Source organism: Mesoplodon densirostris, chromosome 20, assembly GCF_025265405.1.
Source record: "Mesoplodon densirostris isolate mMesDen1 chromosome 20, mMesDen1 primary haplotype, whole genome shotgun sequence".
Classification (NCBI taxonomy): Eukaryota; Metazoa; Chordata; class Mammalia; order Artiodactyla; family Ziphiidae; genus Mesoplodon; species Mesoplodon densirostris.
Genome location: NC_082680.1, coordinates 16,831,005 through 16,853,229, shown reverse-complemented (window position 1 = coordinate 16,853,229; position 22,225 = coordinate 16,831,005). Strand labels below are relative to the sequence as shown.

General features: G+C 42.3%; 2 protein-coding genes across 20 annotated transcripts in view; one reads left to right on the top strand and one right to left on the bottom strand.

Annotated features, from left to right (window-relative positions):
- The window catches only part of FGL1 (fibrinogen like 1), a 60,054-nt gene extending 40,290 nt beyond the window's left edge, over positions 1 to 19,764 (bottom strand). The window contains exon 1 of the mRNA XM_060086023.1: positions 19,276 to 19,764. The gene's annotated coding sequence lies outside the window, so the exon portion shown is untranslated. The remainder of the gene's footprint in view (positions 1 to 19,275) is intronic.
- A 255-nt stretch (positions 19,765 to 20,019) lies between these two features.
- The window catches only part of PCM1 (pericentriolar material 1), an 88,653-nt gene continuing 86,447 nt past the window's right edge, over positions 20,020 to 22,225 (top strand). For 18 of the 19 annotated variants that reach the window (XM_060086189.1, XM_060086199.1, XM_060086193.1 and 15 more), the window contains exon 1: positions 20,020 to 20,347. The gene's annotated coding sequence lies outside the window, so the exon portion shown is untranslated. The remainder of the gene's footprint in view (positions 20,348 to 22,225) is intronic. The other variant, XM_060086194.1, reaches the window with a different exon arrangement.

Genomic DNA, 22,225 nt, shown 5'->3' with positions numbered 1-22,225 from the left:
AGGATGCTAATAGTGGAGGTGAAGAGGAATGGATATAATTTCAAAGTAGAAGAATGATTTCCTGACAGATTGAATGTGAGCTGTGAGAGAAAAAAAGAAGTCAAAGATGACTTCAAAGTTTTTGGTCTTAGCAACCTGAAAGATGGACATGTCAATAAGCGGAGGTGGGGAAGAATGAAAGAATAACAATTTGGAGCAAGGAGGAGAGATCAAGAACTCTATTTTGGAAACGGTAAGTTTGAGATGGCTGTTAAACAGGCAAGGAAAATGTCAAGAAGGCAGTTGGATTACAGAGTCTACAGTTAGGGGAAAATATGTATTTTGAAGTCAGTACCATAAAGAATGGTATTTAAAGTTATAAGAAGGAGGGCTTCCCTGGTGGCGCAGTGGTTGAGAGTCTGCCTGCCGATGCAGGGGACACGGGTTCGAGCCCCGGTCCGGGAAGATCCCACATGCCGCGGAGCGGCTGGGCCCGTGAGCCATGGCTGCTGAGCCTGTGCGTGCAGAGCCTGTGCTCCGCAACGGGAGAGGCCACAACAGTGAGAGGCCCGTGTACTGCAAAAATAAATAAATATAAATAAATAAATAAATAAATAAAGTTATAAGAAGAATGAGGACAGCAAGGATGTAGTACAGACTCAGAAGGGAAGAGGTAAAAATACCGAGCCCTGGGGTAATCCAAGGTTAAGAAGCTGGGGAGATGAGGCACACGGAGCAAAGAACAGTAGAAAGGACTTGTCAGTGGGGTAGGAGGAAAACCAGAAATGAGCAACTCCTAGGAACCCGGTGAGAAGATGCTTCAAGGAAAAGGGAGTCGTTCATGTGTCTAGCAGATAAAGTAACAGGAGGACTGAGAACTGATCCTTGGATGAAGAAACATGAAGGTCCTTGGAGACTGTGACAAGGTCAGTTTCAGTGGCATGGTGGGGTGAAAGCCTGGTCAGAGTGAGTTTAAGAGAGAATGGGAGGGGATAAATTGGACATAGCTAAAAAGAAGTACAACTGCTCTAATGGGAAGTAAAGAAAAGGTTTTGTTTTATTTTTTAAGATGGGAGATGTCTGCAGAAGAAAACTCCTTCCAAACTATTTTTAGTATAAACAGAAAAGAAACAATAATGGGATGCTGTTATTTTTATTTAAAAAGGAACAATTAACACAAAGCAGAAAAAGCTCAAAGAAATTAAATGAAACAGTCAAAATTAAACAAACTTCACTGAGTGGATTAGAATATATATTCAAGGAAACCTCCCAGAAAGTAGAATAAAAATACAAGGGTAGTAAAATAGGAGAGAAAAGATAAGAAAATTAGAGGTATAATTTTAGGAAGTCAAGCATGTACCTAACAGAACTTTCAGAGAGGAGATAGAACAAAATGGAGAGTGAATTATCAAAGAAACAATAGAAAAATAATTCCCAGAACCGAAGGAGTTGAAGTTGAGTTTATTTAGCATCCAGCACAACGACTTTTAAAAACAAGACAAAAAACACCCATCTCTTGGGCAAATCATGATAAAAATTTGAATAACAGTGTTAGTGAAAAGCTGCAAAAAGCTTTTAGAAGTGAAATCACATAAAAAGTACTGAGACTCAGAATGGCATCATGCTTCTCCACAGAAAGAATGCCTTAAAAATTCTGAGGGAATATTTATTTTCCAAATCAGGACTCTACACTGCCAAGCTAGCAATCAAGTGTGAAGTGTGAATAAAGCCATTTCAGACGTGCAAGAACTAAAAAAACAAAAACAAACACAGCAAACAAACAAAAAACTGCCTTAACATAGCCTTTCTGAGAAAGAGTCTGACAATATGATCTAGAAAAATAAGGGCGAATGAAGATCGATACATCAGAAGACAAGGAAAAGGAACCAAGGAAAAGGGTTCATTTCCCAGAAATCCCTTGCCCTTGCCAGAGTCGGGATTCTTGAGGGAGATCTGGAGGGCAGAAACGAAGCGGCAGCCTTTGTAGCTCTCACATGCTGTTGCCCATCTGTTGGCTCATCTCACTGGCATAAGATCTCTGCCAGGCCTGCAGCTGCCCCGCCTCCCCTGGATATTCCTTCAGCACATGACAATGGGTTCGGCTTCTACAGGACAGCCACAACAGCCAGGTCACAGGCAACAAGAACTGACAGAACTTGCAGTCCGTCCTCACGGGCTCCAGCTCCTGCTTCCCTTACAGCCATCTACCCTTTTCACCCACCTACCCTCCATCCTTCAAACTCCTCCGGCATCTTATGTTAAGAAAAGGGCCTTTGAGAGACCCTCGATAGCCTAAGGTCATTTCTTATATATCCTAGAGGCTCTGCTTCTCTGATTGAACTCTGTTATATACAGGATCCCAAACAGGAAAACCGAATGCCAGAGAAGGAATTTTTCAAATGCACTGTTGTTTCCTGGAGGACTCACTGGCCCTCTTGGCCAGCTACATAAAGCACGTAAAAAGTAATCTTAATAGACATTGGACAGATCTCCCAAAATGTATAGCTTCAGGTCCCACAAAACCTGTATCCTCCCCTGCTTACCAGTTAAGATAAAATGAAGTGCTTATTTAGTACTCTTCTTTTCAGAGGTTTCTTGCCTATCCGAAATTTTTTCCCTCTGGTATCTAACCAACTCTAAATTAGTTGCCTAACAGGGCAAAGTGCAAAAGATGTTTTGTTATTCAATATATTTTCCCTGTAAAAAATAAAAAGAGCTCTGGGCAAGGAATGTTTGTTTTTCTTTCGACGTGTAAGCAAGGACTTCAGAATTGCATATATTTTATGCTTCTGAAGAATAACATCTTTCTTATTAAAGAAGAATCTCCCCATAAGATCACGCCATTAAAAAAAAACAATTGCAACCGAATAAATGTTAAATTCTAATAGAAAACAGATTTTTTACACTAAATACATGAAGAAGAAATTCAGCTATATTGTGTAAAAATATGTGGAGAAAAAAGAAAACAAGAGCTCATGTTAAGTAAAACCACATTTTAAAATATGCCTTTAGACCCAAGGAAGATGGGCAGTAACACAAGCGTCTGCTTTCACTCTACCCCCCAGTATGACTTCTCTGCTTTCTTTGATAAATTTGCTATACATCTTTTTCATTCAGGTACCTAAATCCAATTTCTATGTGAGCTTTTTTTTTTTTTTTTTTTTTCTTTTTGCGGTATGCGGGCCTCTCATTGTTGTGGCCTCTCCCGTTGCGGAGCACAGGCTCCGGATGCGCAGGCCCAGCGGCCATGGCTCACGGGCCCAGCCGCTCCGCGGCATATGGGACCCTCCCAGACCGGGGCACGAACCCGTATCCCCTGCATCGGCAGGCGGACTCTCAACCACTGCGCCACCAGGGAGGCCCCTCTATGTGAGCTTTTTTCCTCCAGTTTTTAGATTCTTAAAATATTATCTCCTCTTAAAACATCATCCAACTAATTGGAAAACACATGATGATTCATACTTTTATGACCACAACTAAAAGTAGAATTCCCAGAGTTGTTAGTTATCCTGACAAAATTTCTGGACACTAGCAGAACATTTAAAAACATATTATTGACGGAAGTTTATTTGTACATTTGAATTTAAATTTGTCCTTGGGACTTCCCTGGTGGCGCAGTGGTTAAGAATCTGCCTGCCAGTGCAGGAGACACGGGTTCAATCCCTGGTCCGGGAAGATCCCACATGCCGTGGAGCAACTAAGCCCATGTGCCACAACTACTGAGCCCACGTGCTGCAACTACTGAAGCCCACGCACTTAGAGCCCATGCTCTGCAACAAGAGAAGCCACAGCAATAAGAAGCCCACGCACCGCAACGAAGTGTAGCCCCTGCTGGCTGCAACTAGAGAAAGCCTGCACACAGCAACAAAGACCCAATGCAGCCAAAAATCAATCAATCAATAAATAAAATTAAAAAAAAATTGTCCTTATTTTTCATTCAGCTTTTAATATTTTTTATTTCTTAGAAAAAAAGAAGACATCCTAAATATAATGCTCTAAGATAGTTCATTTAATTTTTTTGGCCGCACAGCTTGCGGGACCTTATTTCCCAGACCGGGGATCGAACCCGTGCCACCTGCAGTCGAAGCAAGTCCTAACCACTGGACCCCCAGGAAATTTTGAGATATAGTTTCTTACTTTCACTTCAAAATAACCACATAATGATGAGAAAAAAAGTTTTACTGTGCACAATTACACACACATTCTGATTCATTGTTTGGTTAGCCCGCATGAATTTCATTACAATGAATTTATTTTTCTGCATGTGCATTTGAGACCAGAAGCTGGCGTATTAAACTTTTAAAATTTACATTTAAAAATTTTACATTTGCATGTGGATAACTTTACCAATAACTAGGATTACCTCAAGAACAAAGGACAGATGTCCACACATGTGCATGACCAAGAGTACACACCAAAGTAATTCCCTTCCCTAACATTGAAGTGTTTTCCCGTTTCCTCCTTAGAAATATTGAGGGAAAATTCTAGAACTTTTAGATTAGACTTTTTGCCCCTATCTCTAGCAATCAAAGATGATGAAATATTAAAGCCTAATCTCAGAGTAATCCACTTTTTGTTTTTGCTTATAAGCTAAAGAAATAAATTTATCCAGTCATCTTGAGCAAAAATAAATAAATAAAATAAACAAATGAATTTATTACAGGGATACTAAGGTAAGTAACAGAATCAATAACAGACTGCCACAAAAAAGCTGAGGAAGACAGAACATGCACTGCTCCAAAATGCTCAGCAAGAGTTCTTGGATCTGTTCTGTAGTGTGCACCCTTAAAGCAATTTAATTTCAGTGCAAGTTTAGCCCCTGTGTCTTTCCATACAAATTCCACAGCCCTGGGAGAGAGAATCCAATTAGCCTAGTCACTTATATATCAGCGTACACCTAGACATACAGCACCCACACATCGGGGCTATACGCCTGCTCTCTTGCCCATAGATGATAGATTCAGGGTAGAGATTCTTACCGAACATGACTACTGGGGGAACTTCTATAAATAAAGAAGGGTCCCAGTACGTACCATTTTCCTACTAGCCAATCAGGAAACTTAAAGAATGAAGACAGGGGGATCCATCCAGTTTACTAGAATATCTTCTGGTTCAATAAAGATGCTGGCAAGCCTAATATCTCATCTTCTGTGATGACTATTTTCACCAATGACTCAACCACATTACATATGCTCTTTTGTTATTGCTGCCATATACATACATATATATATATATATAAACATATATATACATGGTTGATATGTGTGTGTGTATATATATATATATGTATATATATGGATGTGTGTGTGTGTATTCCAGTCCTCTTTCCCTTTATTTATCTATTCCAATATTCCAATAATCCCTCTGTACCCTCTGTGAATGAAATAAGCCTTCCCTGGCCACCTGCCCTTCCCCTAAGCCCATCCACCTAGGCTAGATGTTTTCCTATGTGTTTACTCTCTTATATCACACATCACTATATTGTGTACTGGAGTTTCTCTCGTCATTAAAGAGAGATCAGGGACTTCTTTCTTGCTTCTATATCCATAGCACCTAGCATATGCGTACCATACAATAGAGGCTCAAAAATATTTATTGTTCATGGGACAATAAAATTCCTTATCTGTGATAGCATATAATAAAAGATTCAAACTTGGTAACTTACATCAAATTGGCATCTTACATGAAGTATTACTTACTATCAGGCCTAATACACAGAAGTCATGCAATAAATTCTAGTTTCCTATTGTCTTGAAACAAGATTAGGACCGTTGAAGTTGATCTATAGAGAGTGTGGCAGCAATAATACACACACAAATAATTAATGGTTTCATATACACTGCTAATTTAGGAAAGGAAAAAAGTGCTTTTTAATAATCTAGAATTATTTGTGAGATGGGGAAGAGGTGAATCTGGAGACAATACCTTGCTCCTAAAATCATTTTCCAACATTGCCAAACTCACTCACTCTGGTAGCAGAATGAGAATTTTACATCGCAATAAAAAAAAGTAACAGAAACTGCTGCTTTAATAACATAAGTGCTTGTAGCAGAACAAAACTGCTGCCAAGAAAAACTTGAAAAGTTAGGTAAAATGAAAAAGACTATCTGTATGAAAGCATCAGGGAGTTACTAAGGCATCCAGGACTGGAGGGGCCAGATTGTAGAGAAGAAAGCTGCCCACAGTCATAATATGATAAATGTAAACTATTCTTCCTTCTTTTTTTTTTTAAAGCATAAACTATTGATCAAAGCAAAAAATACACACAGATACACACAGGAAAAATACACAAATCATTAGCATATAGTTCAATGAATTTTCTCAAACTACTTTTTCTGTAGTGTGGACGTTCTGGTGATTGATTTTTTCTGTTTTTGTATACCTGAAAATATTTTTGCCTTAGTTTCTGCATATAGCCTTCTGGTTACTCCACTGTTCTCTCACGTGCATCATTTCCAGCAAGAAATCTGCTAGCATCCTTGTTCCTCCGTAGGTGACACTTTTTTTCTCTTGCTGATTTTAAAGGAACTAAGTCTGTCCATCCAGATTATATTCTCCAGGAAGCTAAAAAGTTTTGTTCTCGGGATGTTTATGAGGGAGTGGCCTGTGATCCACCCCTGTGGAAGGGAGCAGGTTTGGGCAAAGGGAGAACCTATGCAGAGTTTTGAGCTAATATGGCCCATCAGAGGTATCCTGCTTTGGCCAAAATAGCTGGACCTTACTCCCAGCTTGAGGGGACGTTACATGTGGGCTGCCCAGGGAGGGGAGAGACCCTGGCCAGAGGTAGCTCTCTATAACTGAGGGAACTCCTAAAGGGGCTGATGGCACACCAAGCAACAGGGCAACAAATTCTCCCTTGAAGGGCTGATCTGGAGGTGGTGCATCACCATTTCCTTACATCTGTGGATACAATCACAGGCATTATTCATTCACTTGGCGGAGGAGAGCAGAGTCTAGATACCCCAGAGAGTGTCTATTGTTGTACCTTTTTTGTGACACAGAAAGACTGTTAGATGCCTTTAAAAAAAACTGTGATAAAATATACATAGCACAAGATTGACCATTTTAACCATTTTAAGTGTATAATTCAGTGGCATTAAGTACAGTCACAACCATCACCACCAACCATCTCCAGAATTTTTCATCTTCCCAAACTGAAATGCTACACACGTTAAACAATAACTCCTGTTATTTTCTTCCCCCAAACGATGGCAACCACACTCTAACCTCTGTCTCTATGCATTTGACTACACTAGGTACCTCAAATAAAAAGAATCATTCACTATATGTCCTTTTTGTGTCTGGCTTATTTTACTTAGCACAATGTCTTCAAGATTCATCCATGCTGTAGCATGTGTTAGAATTTCCTTCCTTTTTAAGAATGAATAATATTGCATTCTATGTATACAATGCATTTTGTTTATTCATCTGTTGATGGATATTTGGCTTGTTTCCACCTCTTGGCTATTGTGAATAATGCTATTATGAACACTGGTATACAATATGTCACATTCCTTTTAATCGCTCTCCATGACTACTAAAGGATAAAAGAAAACAAGAGGCCAAAATATGAGCTATGAATTTCAACTGGTGAGATTCAGAGTCAGATTTTGAGTATTTGATCATGCAAACTACATGAGGATTAAAAGCAGGTTTGCAAAACAGGTAAGTGTCTTTAAAAGGATTGTTCAGCTTTCAACAGTAAAAAAGGCCACACACACACACACAAAATCTGAACAATCTCATGTTCTCTCCACCCCAGCCAAACTGGATATATGCCATTTCCCAAATACAAGTTGTGCTTTCTGTTTCTGTGTCTTTGCCCATGCTGTTCATTAAGTCTGCAGAAATCTTTTCTCAAAGGATCTGTGATAGCCAACTCTGACCTGTAGTTCAGAACAGAGAAAATGCCAATAATTATTTTCCTATTCTGAGGCAATTCCATTTAGCATCTTTTCATTCCACTGCTAACACCTATTTAGATTTATTCCCATTTTTTCAGTTTGTCCTTTAAATATTACATTATACAAATTATAGCCAAAGAATCTTATGCATTCTAGATCATAAGATCCTCATGGTTATTCACTTATCACTGACCAGGTCTGTGTCATCCACAGTCAACAGGCAGCCCTGGACAACAGCCCTGTCTGGTTAACTGATGAGATTTGCAGTTGACATGTTATTCTTTTGCCTCCCAGCTTCTATTCCTCCTCTCTAATAGCATCTCTATTTCTGTCTGGGGCTTCTCCGTAACTTTTGGGGAAAACAATTCTGCACTTCCACCGCAGGAGCCAAAGGACAGCGGGCTGCAGGAATTAGATACTTTCTCCAGCATCTGCACATTTAAGGAGAGACACAAGGAGGTCACGCACCCTAGAAGAGCAGAGGCAGCCGCATGCTGGCCGGATGGTCCAGGCTATGACACACGTACTCTGCCCCTTGCTGTCTGCTTCTTGGCTTCCCAGAGCTCTCTCAATGCCTGTTCAGCCTGAAGCCTGATGGCCCCAGACGGCGTTTGATTCTGTGAACCCCACATTCTCCAGAAAATTTCAATAAATTCACTTTTGCCCCAATTAGTGTCAGAAACCAACCAGGAACTCTGATACATTACTATCCTCTTGCCCCTACTCACCTCTCAAATTCCTGTCCTGCTCTGGCCCTTATCTATTTTTTTAATGCATATGTGTGTATATATATATATATATATATATATATATATGTATGTATGTATGTATATGTATATATATAAATAATACATATATATGATGACATTTGTAGATGAAAATGTAGATGTAACTTTAGACACAGATGAACAGTATCTATCTATCTATCATCTCAAAACATGAAAGATCAGATTCAGAAGTGAAGGATAATAACACAAGTTGGCAGTTAGCTTTTACTGCTTTTACACATCTCTCTTTAGAAGATCCTTATCCTAGGCTACTCATCGGAAGATACAGTACTACTGGCGTGGACAAAGGAAAAGAAGCAAAAAGCACAACTTGTATTTGGGCAATGCCATGTACCCAGTTTGCAAAAAGGTTAATAAAAGTGACAAAGTATGATTTGGCTGGAAAAACCCAAGACTTGGAATTAGAAAGCCTGGGATAATGTTCTCACTCAAAATCTATTTAAATTGGGGTCCCCCAAAGCAAAGTCTGAGACAAAGATTTGAAGGCAAGTAGTTTACTTGGGGGGGTGATTCCAGGAATCATAAGTGAGGGAGTGGTGAGATGGAACAGGGAGGAAAGCCAATAAAGGGTGCCTAGTGAGCGAGTTACAGCCCTAGGCAAATGGGGCACAAACCTGCTGGACCAGGGCTTCCCTGGTGGTGCAGTGGTTAAGAACCCGCCTGCCGATGCAGGGACACGGGTTTGAGTCCTGGTCTGGGAAGATCCCACATGTCACGGAGCAACTAAGCCCGTGTGCCCCAACTACTAAGCCTGCGCCCCAGAGTCCACGAGCCACAATTACTGAGCCCACGTGCTACAACTACTGAAGCCCATGTGCCTAGAGCCCGTGCTCCGCAACAAGAGAAGGCACTGCAATGAGAAGCCCGCGCACCACAACGAAGAATAGCCTCCGCTCACTGCAACTAGAGAAAGCCCATGCACAGCAACAAAGACCCAACCCAGCCAAAAACAGATAAGTAAAATAAATACATTTATTAAAAAAAAAACAAAACCTGATGGACCCTCAGAGAGACCCACATCAGAATTTCCCCTCATGTGGCAAGAAACCTGGGGTATATACCTAGTAACTCCAGCCCCTCATTGCTTGAGGGCTGCTTCTGTAGGCACTGGCTCCTCTTGTTTTAGTCTATTCCTTCTACCTATGCTCTGAATCCCAGCCCCTCCTTTCTTCTCCAGAACTGTACTCTTTTAATTATCTTTCCCCTTCTTACTTTTAACATCACCCTCTCTACCCACAGTCTTGTTCCCCTTTCGTCCTAGAGACAAGCTCAATTCTTTTAAACTCTAGAAAATTAAAATCTCCCTTGTTCCTGCCTCTAGCTACCCTCTAATTGTTCTCTCTCCCTTCCAGCCACGCTTTGTAAAAAGGGCAATCAACACTCACTGACTCCACGGTCTCACTTCCTATTAACCCCTCAACCAAAGCCAATGACTTCTGAGCCCTTCACTTCGCTGCAGCTGCTCACAATTAGGTCACAAGTCTCCACAGAGCAGTTTCTTACTGATTTCTCAGAATGCTCCTTCTTCTTCAAAACTTATTCTTCAGTGGGCTTTCCTAAAACACCTCCCTCTTAGCTCTCGGGGTGTCCTTCAAGTGTTTCATCTTTTCTTAATAGAGTATATTCTTCCTCTGCTAGTCCACTGAATGTTAGTGTGTACCAACTCCCAAATATCTAATGCCAGCTTTCACTTCTCTCTGTAACTCTGTTTGGCCAACAGTCAACTCATTATAGTCTCTTCCTCTTCCTTTCCCCTGGAGGAAAAGGCTTGCCTTTGGGAGAACACAATGAGTTGGTAAAACCCCTATGTATTTACTCATTCAGTTCAAAATCTGGGCATTACCAGACATCGTTCCTCTCCCTCGTCCTTCATGTCATTAGTCGGTAAGTCCTATTGACTCTCCTTCCTAAATACCAAACTTTCTTCATCAGTCCCACTGTCACAATCTCCCTGCCACTGCAATCTTAATTTGTGTCCTCAACACCTTAGCATAGTCTATTGGTACTTCCTCTTTGATCAATCTACTTCCAGTTTCCTTCCCATGGTGAATATCTCCTACACAGTTAAAAAAAAGTTATTTGTATAAAAACAAATGTGATCACATCACTCCTCTGTCTAGTAAGGCTCAAGTGGCCCTCCATAATCAACAAGATAAAATCCAATTCCTTTCCTGCAGTGATCTAACCTTGGTGTCAGTATCCACTGGTAGTCACGTAGTCCCCACGGTTAAAGCCACTGTGACTCAGCCAAAGGGGTGTACTGTGAATGCTTTGAAACCTCTGCTAAAATGTGATGCAGGAATGGATCCTGAAAACGTGGAGGCCTAAGTCAGCATCAGCACAGAGCCTCCTTTGTAAGCATAATAAATGTAAACATTTATATATCACTTACTGTGAGCCAGTACTCTCTGAACATTTTCTGTGTATTAATTCATTTAATCCTCATAACAGCCCTTTGAGATATACATTCTTATTTTTACTCCCATTTTGTCAGTGAGGCAACAGACATAAAAAGAGCAAGTAACTTACTGAAGGTCACATATGCCAGGGTTTGACTTGAAATAGTCTGGTCTCAGAAGCATGTTCTCATCCACTTGCTGTAGTGCTTTACTAGCTTTACACGAAGGTAGTGGGGTTGCCCAGCCTTAGAACATCATTACAGCCTGTGCAGGGATCTATGCTAATCAGAGGCAAAAAGCGTGAGTCAGTGACAGCTCAGGGCAACCTAAACCTGGAGCATAACGTTATAAGGAGAATCCTTGTCTCCACGTCTTCCCAGTGCCCCACACTCCATGAAAAGCTTCTAAGAGAAGTGGAATCATTGCTGCAGAGGACAATGATGGCCTCAGATCATATGGGAATGCTTTCAAAAGTGATAAGATGAGGGCAGTGGGACAAAGAACAAAAAGTGGGACCCATCTTGAAAATTAGGCAGTCTACCCTTCTCTCTCCACTATGTGTTTGGACTAAAGACTGGCTCCTGGGCTTCCCTGGTGGCGCAGTGGTTGAGAGTCCGCCTGCCAATGCAGGGGACACGGGTTCGTGCCCCGGTCCGGGAAGATCCCACATGCCGCGGAGCGGCTGGGCCCGTGAGCCATGGCTACTGAGCCTGCGCATCCGGAGCCTGTGCTCCGCGGCGGGAGAGGCCACAACAGTGAGAGGCCCACGTACAGCAAAAAAAAAAAAAAAGACTGGCTCCTAAGAACTGAGTTAAACATCCCCCATTCCATTCTTGAATATTAAGGGAGGGGATGTCAGGGAAATGGAGGGAAATGTTTCTTGTTACAATATCTGCTAATCAGGATAGTTAAGAGTCATATGCAATTAATTTTAGCATTCAGAGAAGACATAACTTTCTTAGAACTTCATGCTGAGGAAATGGGTCTCACTAACTCATGTAGCAGAGGAAGAACCTTGTTTATTTTAATAGTAGGTCTAGCTGGGACAGGCTAGAAGCAAGACCAAGGGAAAAACACTGTTCTGGTAACAAATAATTCATGAGGAATTTGGAGTTTCCATGGATAACCCAAGAGGAAGAGGGTGAAAAGGCAGGAGTGAGTGAGATAAGAATGGGCAGCAGAATGTGAAGAATCCATCAAGACGACAGAAAGTTGGCAAGAGGCAGCCAGTGAGAAATTCCAGGCTATGGCCAAAGATCTTTAAACAACAGGGGTGTCGAATATTCACTTTTAAGATGTTTGCTGCAGCACGAAGTCCTCTTTCTCCTCACCCCCTTGCACTGTTAACGCCAAATCTTCAGTGAAAAGCTACCACAGAGAGGTGCCTTGTGTCCATGGTATTTTGAGAAAATAAAGGGTAAGAGGCCATGTTCTGCCTTGGGAATGATGTGGGATGAAGAAAAAGAACAGCCCAAAGAGGCCAGACTTGAGAGAAATCAAGCAATCAGCAAAAGCAAAAAATAACAGAAAAACATTAGCTCCAAGGATCCTAGAAGATGTCGGCAAATGAGATCAGATTTCCTGCTGTCCTCGCGACGGAGATGTGGGTATCCCAACAACTTCGGGGGCTTGGGAACATTCAAGCTGACATTTGAACTATGTAAGTAAAGTGAGTATATTTCTTAAGCCACAAACTTACACGTGAAAGATAAATGTGACTCTTGTTTTTCGAATTGGATTTCGAGACTATAGTCTCTGGGCTTGAAGAAACCTAATCTCTCTTGCACTGACTGCCGGGGCTTGTGGCAGGCGAGGTCTGCGCTATGCCACGAGAACCCTCTATTCCTGCCGCAGATACTGGCCCCTCTTAGTTCTCAGTCAGCAGTCCACACAGGCTGCTGCTAAACTTTCCTCCTCTTCCTTTTCAGAGATGCAAGCGAAAGCATCAAATTCTTTTGATTTCCCATCAAGTCTTCCTCTTTTCACAAATTGTAAGGGGTGGAAACTGCTCTGATTTTAATCTTTTTTTCTCATGTCTGAAATTTTTATCTCTTGTTTCTGGTATGACTGCCTGGGACCATCCTTCATGGAGGCAACGCATGCCTATAACTAGTCTGAATGGGGGAAAAGAAAATATATCAGAAAATGGAACACGCTAATACCTACAAATATTGTTCAGTTGCATTTGCTTGATATTCTCCCTTTCTTAATTAGTTCAAAAGATTCCTTGTATAATGACCATCCTGCAAAGTAGTAAAACTGCATTTTTTCCCGTTGTTAATTTCTCCTTTGATCTATCATTAACTATCTAAAAACTTTAAATGTTCAGTACTCTCTGTCGGGGGTCAGCACACTATGGCCACTGGGTTAAACTGGGCCCACTGCCTATTTTAATATTTTTAAATGGTTGAAAAAAATTAGAAGAGGATTAATATTTTGTGATGTGAAAATTATATAAAATTTAAATTTCAGCGTCCAAAAATAATGTTAGATTGGAACACAGCCATGCTCATTCATTACCTGTTGTCTGGCTCCTTGTGCTCTACAACCATTGAGCAGTAGGACTGTATGATACCTAAAATATTTAATATCTGGCCTTTTACAGGAAAAGCTTATCAACCCCTGCTCTACACCATTCTGCTGCACCTACCGTCAGGGTTTCATTTGTTTCCTTCTCTACATTAGATTGTCTATCCATTCAATATCCCCAAGTTTTTAACTCCGGAAATTTAGTCCTCTTTTGGTAAAGAAAGAACATTCTAACCTCTTTTACCTGGTTAATTTGAGTTCACACTTGTTTTGCCAGTTCTCCCTGACCTTAGAATCTTTCTTATGGAAGGAGAAATGCAGTGTGGGAAGCCTTATTATGGTAAAAGGGCAAAAATCATAGCATATACAGCTGTACCTCACTATATAATGCAGTGGATTTAATATGGCTCAATGTAACGCCAATCATGTTGGATGTTCCTGCATTAGGCCACCCTTATTTTCATGCATATACCAAATCTAGACCTGCAGATCTCCTTATTTATGTGAGAAAAGACCCTTTTCTGACCCAGAGTTCATCTTTTGTAGTTACTCCAGATTACTCCTTTAGAACCATGGCAATTGTTCTTATTTCATATAATTTTAGTTTCAATAACAGGGTTTTGAAAGTAAAAGCTGAAAATTACTTTTCATACCTTTCTTATATTTTTCATATGAATTACGGAACAAAATCTCTATCAGTCTATATTTCTGTAATTTTGGAACCCTCCCATCTAATTACCTGATTTCTCCAATTATTAACAACCTACATCTAGTTATATTTAAGACTCTCTATTGTAGGGGTGGTGGGAAGCTAGGAAAAAAGATACAGATTATTTTCTTTCCAGTTTTTTATTGTTACTCAGGACACCTTTTTTTAAAACCCTTCAACTTGATTTTTTTCCTGGGAAGCAAGCATTGCACATAGGACTGCACTACTGCAGCTCTGATCAGGTTTACAATGAATAGAGAATGTGGGGTAAAAACACACAGACCCCCAAGAATATACACAAGGAAAATATAGGAAGAAGTGTATAGTAATTACAACTCTAGAGTTGGAAAGCCATGTAAAGACTGATGACCTGCACACAGAAATAGAGACACAGATGTAGAGAACAAACCTATGGACACCAAGGGGGGAAAGTGGTGGTGGTGGAGGGGTGGTGGTGGGATGAACTGGGAGATTGGGATTGACATGTACACACTAATATGTATAAAATGGATAACTAATAGGAACCTGCTGTATAAAAAAATAAATAAAATTCAAAAATTAAAAAAAAATAATTGATGACCTGCAAATATGTATGGAATTGTCAGAATCACAAGGGTTACATTTATCGAAAGAGTGATTTTTGAATGAAAAGGACCATAAATTGGTTATGAAGGAAAGAGCAGTTCAGACTGGTGTAAACATTAATATTGTATGCTGAGAGCAGCAATTAGGTATTTTGGAATCTAGTAATAAAGAGTCTGAACTAGGCAGTAATGAGAGATGTCGTAGTAATTAGATATGGGGGAAACGGAAGAAGGTAAGAAGAGCCTTCAAACATTACTTATGCATGAGGATTTGATATAACTAGTTGATATAATTACCTAGTAATTAATTGATTTAATTATTTATATGTTCAGGTTTTTGAGCAAAAGAGGTACATAAGAAAAATCATAATTAACACGGTTTTCTCAATGCAAAGACTAGACAGTGTTTCTCAACTGGGAGTGATTCTGCCCTTAAGCCACACGGCCCACTGCACCCTGACTCCAGGGTTATTGGGCAATGTCAGGGAACAGTTTTTTTTTTTTTTGCGGTACGCGGGCCTCTCACTGTTGCGGCCTCTCCCGTTGCGGAGCACAGGCTCCAGACGCGCAGGCTCAGCGGCCACGGCTCACGGGCCCAGCCGCTCCGCGGCACGTGGGATCTTCCCGGACCCGTGTCCCCTGCACCGGCAGGCGGACTCTCAACCACTGCACCACCAGGGAAGCCCAGGAGACAGTTTTGATTGTCATCACGGGGGAGGCAGCGGGCTACAGGCTGCAAGAGGCCAGGGCTCCTGCAGCACACTGCACAGCCTCCATCACAAAGAATCATCCAGCCCCACAGGGCAACCACATCAAGATTGACAAACTCTGGGCCGAATTAAGGCAGAGCAGTGAAGTGCTCAAATTTAACTGAAAGGTATAAGAACTAGGCCAGAGGTCTCCAACTAGTTCCCTGGGTGACATGATCAATCTCTTTGTTCATCAAGTTACCCACAAGCTAAGATAAAGCGTAAAGATAAAACCAGTTATATTCAGTTGTAGGGTCATTCAAAAATTAATTTTACATTCTGCTCTTAACAGACTGTGTTTCTACCCATCAACATGGATGAATCTCAGAAACATAATGAGGAATCAAAAAGCACATCAAGCAAGAATATAATCAGTATGATACCATTTATATGAAGTACAAAAACAAGCAAAACTAAAAAAGTATACTACTTAGGGATATATACATATAGTTACACAAGGAAAACGAAGGAATTATAACACTGATATCATTCAAGATAGTATTTATGACTGCAAAGAAGGGGAATGAATTTGGTGGAAAGCAGAAGGGTCCTTTAAATATACTGATTATATTCTATGTTTTAGGTTAGGACGTGGATTCTTGAGTGTTTCTTTTCTTACTGTACTTTATAATTTACGTAAATTTCATACATTTTCTTGAGTGTATCAAAAAATCACATAATAAAAACAATCTTAAATTCAGTTATAATAGTATAGTGGTCACTGAAGGTTTTACCTTTAAGTTCTATCGCCACCTACAGGTTAAAATTAGGTACTGCAGAAAACCATTTTCAAAGTCCAAATTAATGAACATCAAAATAAATGAACTCGGGCTTCCCTGGTGGCGCAGTGGTTGAGAGTCCGCCTGCCGATGCAGGGGATACGGGTTCGTGCCCCGGTCTGGGAAGATCCCACATGCCGCGGAGAGGCTGGGCCCGTGAGCCATGGCCGCTGGGCCTGTGCGTCCGGAGCCTGTGCTCCGCAATGGGGGAGGCCACAACAGTGAGAGGCCCGCGTACAGCAAAAAAATAAATAAATAAATAAATAAATAAATGAACTCTGCAAGGCATCTGGGATATAAAGAAGCATAAAAGGCAGGGTTTCTGCTCTAGCCATGATTAAAATCTATCTGTGGATAAAGAACGTACATTATTAAAGAGATAAATAAGATATCACAAAATGTAAAATTTTAAGTGCCCTCTGGTCAATGTCATACTAAATATCAAATAACAGAAACAAATATTTTACACAGCAATGACAGATGATTTAATTTACCATCAGATTCCAACTCCTACACTTGATTCATTCTGCTACCACCTTAGGCCAGGCCTTAATTACTTCATGCCAGTTACCACCTGTTCTTTGTCTTTCCCTTCTCTGCTCTCCCAGTCTGTTCTAAACATTGCCACTAGATTAAGTCTTAAAACAACTACTTCCTTATATCATTGCCTCTTCCAAACCCTCAACTAGTTTCACACTATCTGTTGAACAAAGCCCAAACATTTCAGATCAACATTTAAGATTTTTTTTTTTTTTTTTTTCCTTTTTGCGGTATGCGGGCCTCTCACTGTTGTGGCCTCTCCCCTTGCGGAGCACAGGCTCCGGACGCGCAGGCCCAGCGGCCATGGCTCATGGGCCCAGCCGCTCCGCGGCATATGGGATCCTCCCAGATCGGGGCACGAACCCGTATCCCCTGCATCGGCAGGCGGACTCTCAACCACTGCGCCACCAGGGAGGCCCAACATTTAAGATTTTTTACAGTTTGGCCCCAACCTGTTCATGGATCTCGCTTTCTTCTCCTGCTTCCCCATCTCCACATGAATCGTCTACTTGACCCAGTCTGTTTTCTGCATTATTCATTGCTTATTCTGGATGTATTCTCTGGGTTACAGGTGTGCTCCTTTCCTTTGAACATCGTTCTTCCATTTCGGCCTCCTCACCCACCTTCAACACATGTGTTTAAGTTTTACTTAAATGTGGAAAACTGAGATGTAGTTTCAACCTATATCTCTTAAAGTCTACTTAGGTTCCCCATTTACATTTCCACCAGACTGTTGCTCCTAATTTCATCCTACAGAGAAATCCTGGAGCTATCATCATCTTTGAGGCAATATAATACAATATACTTAATATAATGTACCCTTTCTCTGCATTCCTAAAGCACTTACTGTCTGTATCATTTATTTGCCATATTCATACACTACTGATGCTAAACTGGTTAATTTGCATAGTTTGTTTTTCTAAATTAGATGTGAAGGTTTTAGAAATCCAGGATAATTTCATCATTTGGGGGGTCCTCTGTCCCCTGCTAAGATCAATAATGCCCATATTTAGTTTGAGGACCCCATTTTAACGTAAAAATTTCTCAGACTTCTCCCACCACCTAACAGACCAATAATAGCACTGGTATTTTTCAGGGTTCACATATTAAAAGAACATAATGACCATATGATTTCAGTAGTGCTTTTGAATCCATCTGAATTGTTTCAATGACAATAGCTTCTACATATTTAAAAATAATATATATGTATAAAACAAAACGGTGATGATGATTATGGCTTACCATGTGCCAGTATTTTTTCCCATGCATTTTCTTTGTTTTTTTTTTTGCGGTACGCGGGCCTCTCACTCCGGTTGCGGAGCACAGGCTCCGGACGTGCAGGCTCAGCGGCCATGGCTCACGGGCCCAGCCGCTCCGCGGCATGTTGGATCTTCCCGGACCAGGGCACGAACCCGTGTCCCCTGCATCGGCAGGCAGACTCTCAACCACTGCGCCACCAAGGAAGCCCGCCCATGCATTTTCTTCATCAAAAAATTCCTTCGAGGAGTCAGTAGACCTCAGTTTACACCTGGGCTCTCCCACTTGGAGGTGTCAGAACTTTGGCAATTTATTTAACTTCTCATTAGTAAAATGGAACTGATGCCGAACCAGTATCTTCAGGATAGTTCTGAGAATTAAGAAAACCACAAGAGATGAAATGCTTAATCCTGTGCCTAATACAAAATAAACACTAATAAAAAAAAAAGATCTTTCTAAGGTAGGCAATATTATTAGCTCCTCCCCCTCATTTCATCGGTGGGGCAACTGAGGCTCAGAAAGGTCAAGTAACTTGCCCAAGATCTTAGAGCTAGTGTGCGGTGGAATTACAATGAGGCCTAGGGCACACTGGACTACAGTAAACACCTAATCCATTAGCTGCTCGGTGCTGGGAGTTCCCACAGCACTTTGTTTTCTTCTAAAACAGAGTTTATTTACATCACACCCTATTTCTTCATCATTCATTAAAATATGAGCTCTTAATGGGCAAGGACTATGTTTTTGTTGCCTAAGTAATCAGCACTGTTAGACGCACAGAAAAGTACTTAAAAAATGCGGGACAAAGTGTCAAAGATCATTGCACTGAATCTGAACCTGGATTCAGTTGCAAATTACAGTAGCACGAAGGGCTTGATTTACCTGAATTATGTATTGAGATGCAGTTCTATTAATTGGTTTTGTGAACAAATTCCATTGGTAACTGAGAACAATTTGCTGTTGGCACTCAGATACCCATTCTTTATTCCTCCTACCCTTATTTTGCTTAAAACAAAGTTATCCCACAATTACAAACTGTCGAAAAATAAAGAAAAACTGACCAGTGTTTAAAACTTTCAGGTAGCCACACTGAAGGCCTTAATTGTCACCGCGTTCTGGGGGTTTGTTTTAAGAGAGAACCTGTTGATATACTAACTTTAACAGGGCTGCTGCTGAGAAAAGAGAGTAAATAAAAAGGGACTTCAGAGACTATAGTTTTAGAGAACATTTTTCGATATTAAATTTTGATTAAAATCATCTGGTTCTTCTAAGGAAACTAGGGCGTTAATCCAAGGTGGAGTTAATTACTAACACTGATGATTCTCCCACTGACCAGCTGTACGACGTCTGGCCAATTAACTCGCGTGGGTTTATCTCCTCAGGTGTAAAATTAAGCCCAGATTGTAAAGGTCCTTTTGCTTCCACCCCTTCGTGACCGGGATGTGGGTAGAAAGCGACCCCAGTCTGCGGCCTTTTCTCCTCCTTCCGGCACTCTCCGGAGCTGGCACCACCCCCGCCACCAACGGAAAACCAGAACGCGCCTCCACTCTTCTTCCAGCTGCCCAAAAGGGCTCCATCCGCTTCCGCACAGGCCTCGACCTCCTCGTTGGAGGAGCCGGAAGCGCACAGCATGCTGGGATTTGTAGTCATTTCCCTCGTGGCGAACGTGCGGGCGCGTATAACCCGAGAGCCAGTTGGCATTCTGGGATATGTAGTTCCTGGTGGTTCGTTTGTGTAATCGGCAGCCGGCTCCGGAGCCAGAGGTGACAGCGCAGACTCCCGCCGGTCACATGACTCCAGTCTAGCGCGCCGTTCGCACTGCGGCTCCCGCCCAGGCGAATTTCGCCCCCGCGCGGCCGTTGCCGAGTAGACGGCGCATGTCTCCCGGCGCGTTGCCCCCTCTGCAGTACCCCCGCCCCTCTTCTCCCACCACAATGAGAGCCTAAGATGGCGGTGGCTGCGACGTTTGGAGCCGAGTAGCTGATGTAGAAAAGGCGGCCATTGGGCCCTCAGCAGCCAGGAAACTTGGGGACTCTCCCTGCTGCGGTCTCTAAGGGAGGCCCGCCGCCGGTGGCGGTTCGTGGGGGCTGGCCGTTACTCCGCCCTTGGCGGGAGCGGCTGCTTCGTTTACAGGTAATGCCTGAGCGTCCCCAGCCCTTGGCAACCGAGGGCAGCGCGGCGTAGGGGCGGGAGAGCAACGGCCCTGGGACACTTGACTCAGTAGGGCCTGGTCTCGGGCCCACGCCTCTGTCTGGGCTCCTGGGGTTTTTTTGCTGCTTGCTTCCCGTCCCCTGGGCAGGCATTCCGCCCCCTCCCCCGGACCGACCGACGCTATCTCGGGGTGAGCCTCAAGGGACGCATCTTGGCGGCCGCAGAACCCCCCTTCTTGCCTCCCCGCCCCTCTCTCTTTTTGGTCCTGGGGAGCAGGCCGCCCTGCGACTCGGGAGCTCCAGGAATGTCCCTTGCGAGTGGAGGAAGCGGAGGCGGGTTACGGTTTAGTTGCCAAGGGCAGGGGGTCTCGTTTTCCATAGTAAGGGGCTTTAGTGGCCGTAGTCTTCGTCACTGCGCCTCTCCCACCCTACCCCCAAATTCTCTTCTGGTGGGGCTCTCGAGGTCCAGAATTTGGGGTGGAGAAGGGCCGGTGAGGAGCGACGCGACTTCGGGGTTGGGCTGTGGGTAGCGGGACTTCAGCTGTATCGGGTGTTCTTAGAGCGGAAGGGCCGCGGGAGGCGTTCCTGGCTTTGGGGTTTCTACTTGCGAGGGGAACGTTCATTTCAGAGCTCTTCCCTCGCCTCTGCCGTTGCGCCCTTTCGCCATCCCTTACTGCTGGTCCAGTTTGGATGGGCCCAGGGTGGGGAAAAACTAAATGCCAAATGGGATTCGGGGAACATCGCTTGCTTTGCAGAAACGGGGGTTTGGGGATTACGTAGTAGGCCCCGCTAGGGAGGCGGGTCGCCCAAACTTTTCATCCCGCGGCTCACTCCTCAAGAGCTCGCCCTATCTGAAAGAAGAAAAAAGTTTTTTTGACCGATTGGAGATCTGTGTCGTGGGCTCTACGGGTGACGGATCGTGTCTTGGCGCCGGAAGAAGCGGGCTTTCTGGGCGCCCCTTTCACCCCCGCCCCATCGCTGCTTTCCAGACTCCGCCTTCTAGTATTCTCTGGTTACTGGAGTGGGTGTTGTCAAGCTTCGGTGCACCTGCTCCTTTCTTTCCCTATCACCTTCCCAGTTACAGCCACTGGAAACCATTATAATTCTGAGTTTTTGGGCTGAAAGTAAACGTTGTGTTTATGTAGTTACAGGGCTATTTTTTAATGAAGTAGCCAGCTTTTAAATAAAGAAACTTTTTCCTCATCAACGGGTCTGCAAAGTTCTGGAAGTTTTGAGTGACAGGAAGTTAATGACTTGATCAATCTGAAGAGTAAACTTGGGCAGGGATTTTTTACATGATGATTACATTATATTCCAAAATAGGTATTAAGGTATCACACTGTTGTTTGGTAGGGTCTTACAAGCTTGGAGGATTTAAACCTGTGTACCACATTGTTTTCCTAAAAGATGAAAGTAAGATGATTTAAAAATAGTGATAAATTGGATTTTTCCTTTTCTGTTGATTTTTCTGAACATACTTTACGTTATAAATATAGTCAGTATTTGTTATGCTGTACTTCAGTAGTGTAATTTACTGAAGTGATTTTTTTTAAAAATCATAAGCAGACAACAGTTTTGAAGTGTGATACAGGAAATGAACCGTTTCTGAGCTGCAAAAACTAGTTTCTAAACAGGTAATTTGACATCATTATATATGTTATTGGCCTTTGTATTATAGTTGAAGAAGACCTTATGATGCAGACTGAATTATAAAATACCAGTGCATGTAGTAAACAAACGATCTAGGTTTACTGCCCTGTTTGCCCTGCTTTTGGCATGCCACTTTGGTCTGCCTTCATACTTTTGTTTGAAAAGAGGCATGTCATTCCTAATTATTAAATACTAGAATAGTTTATGCAAT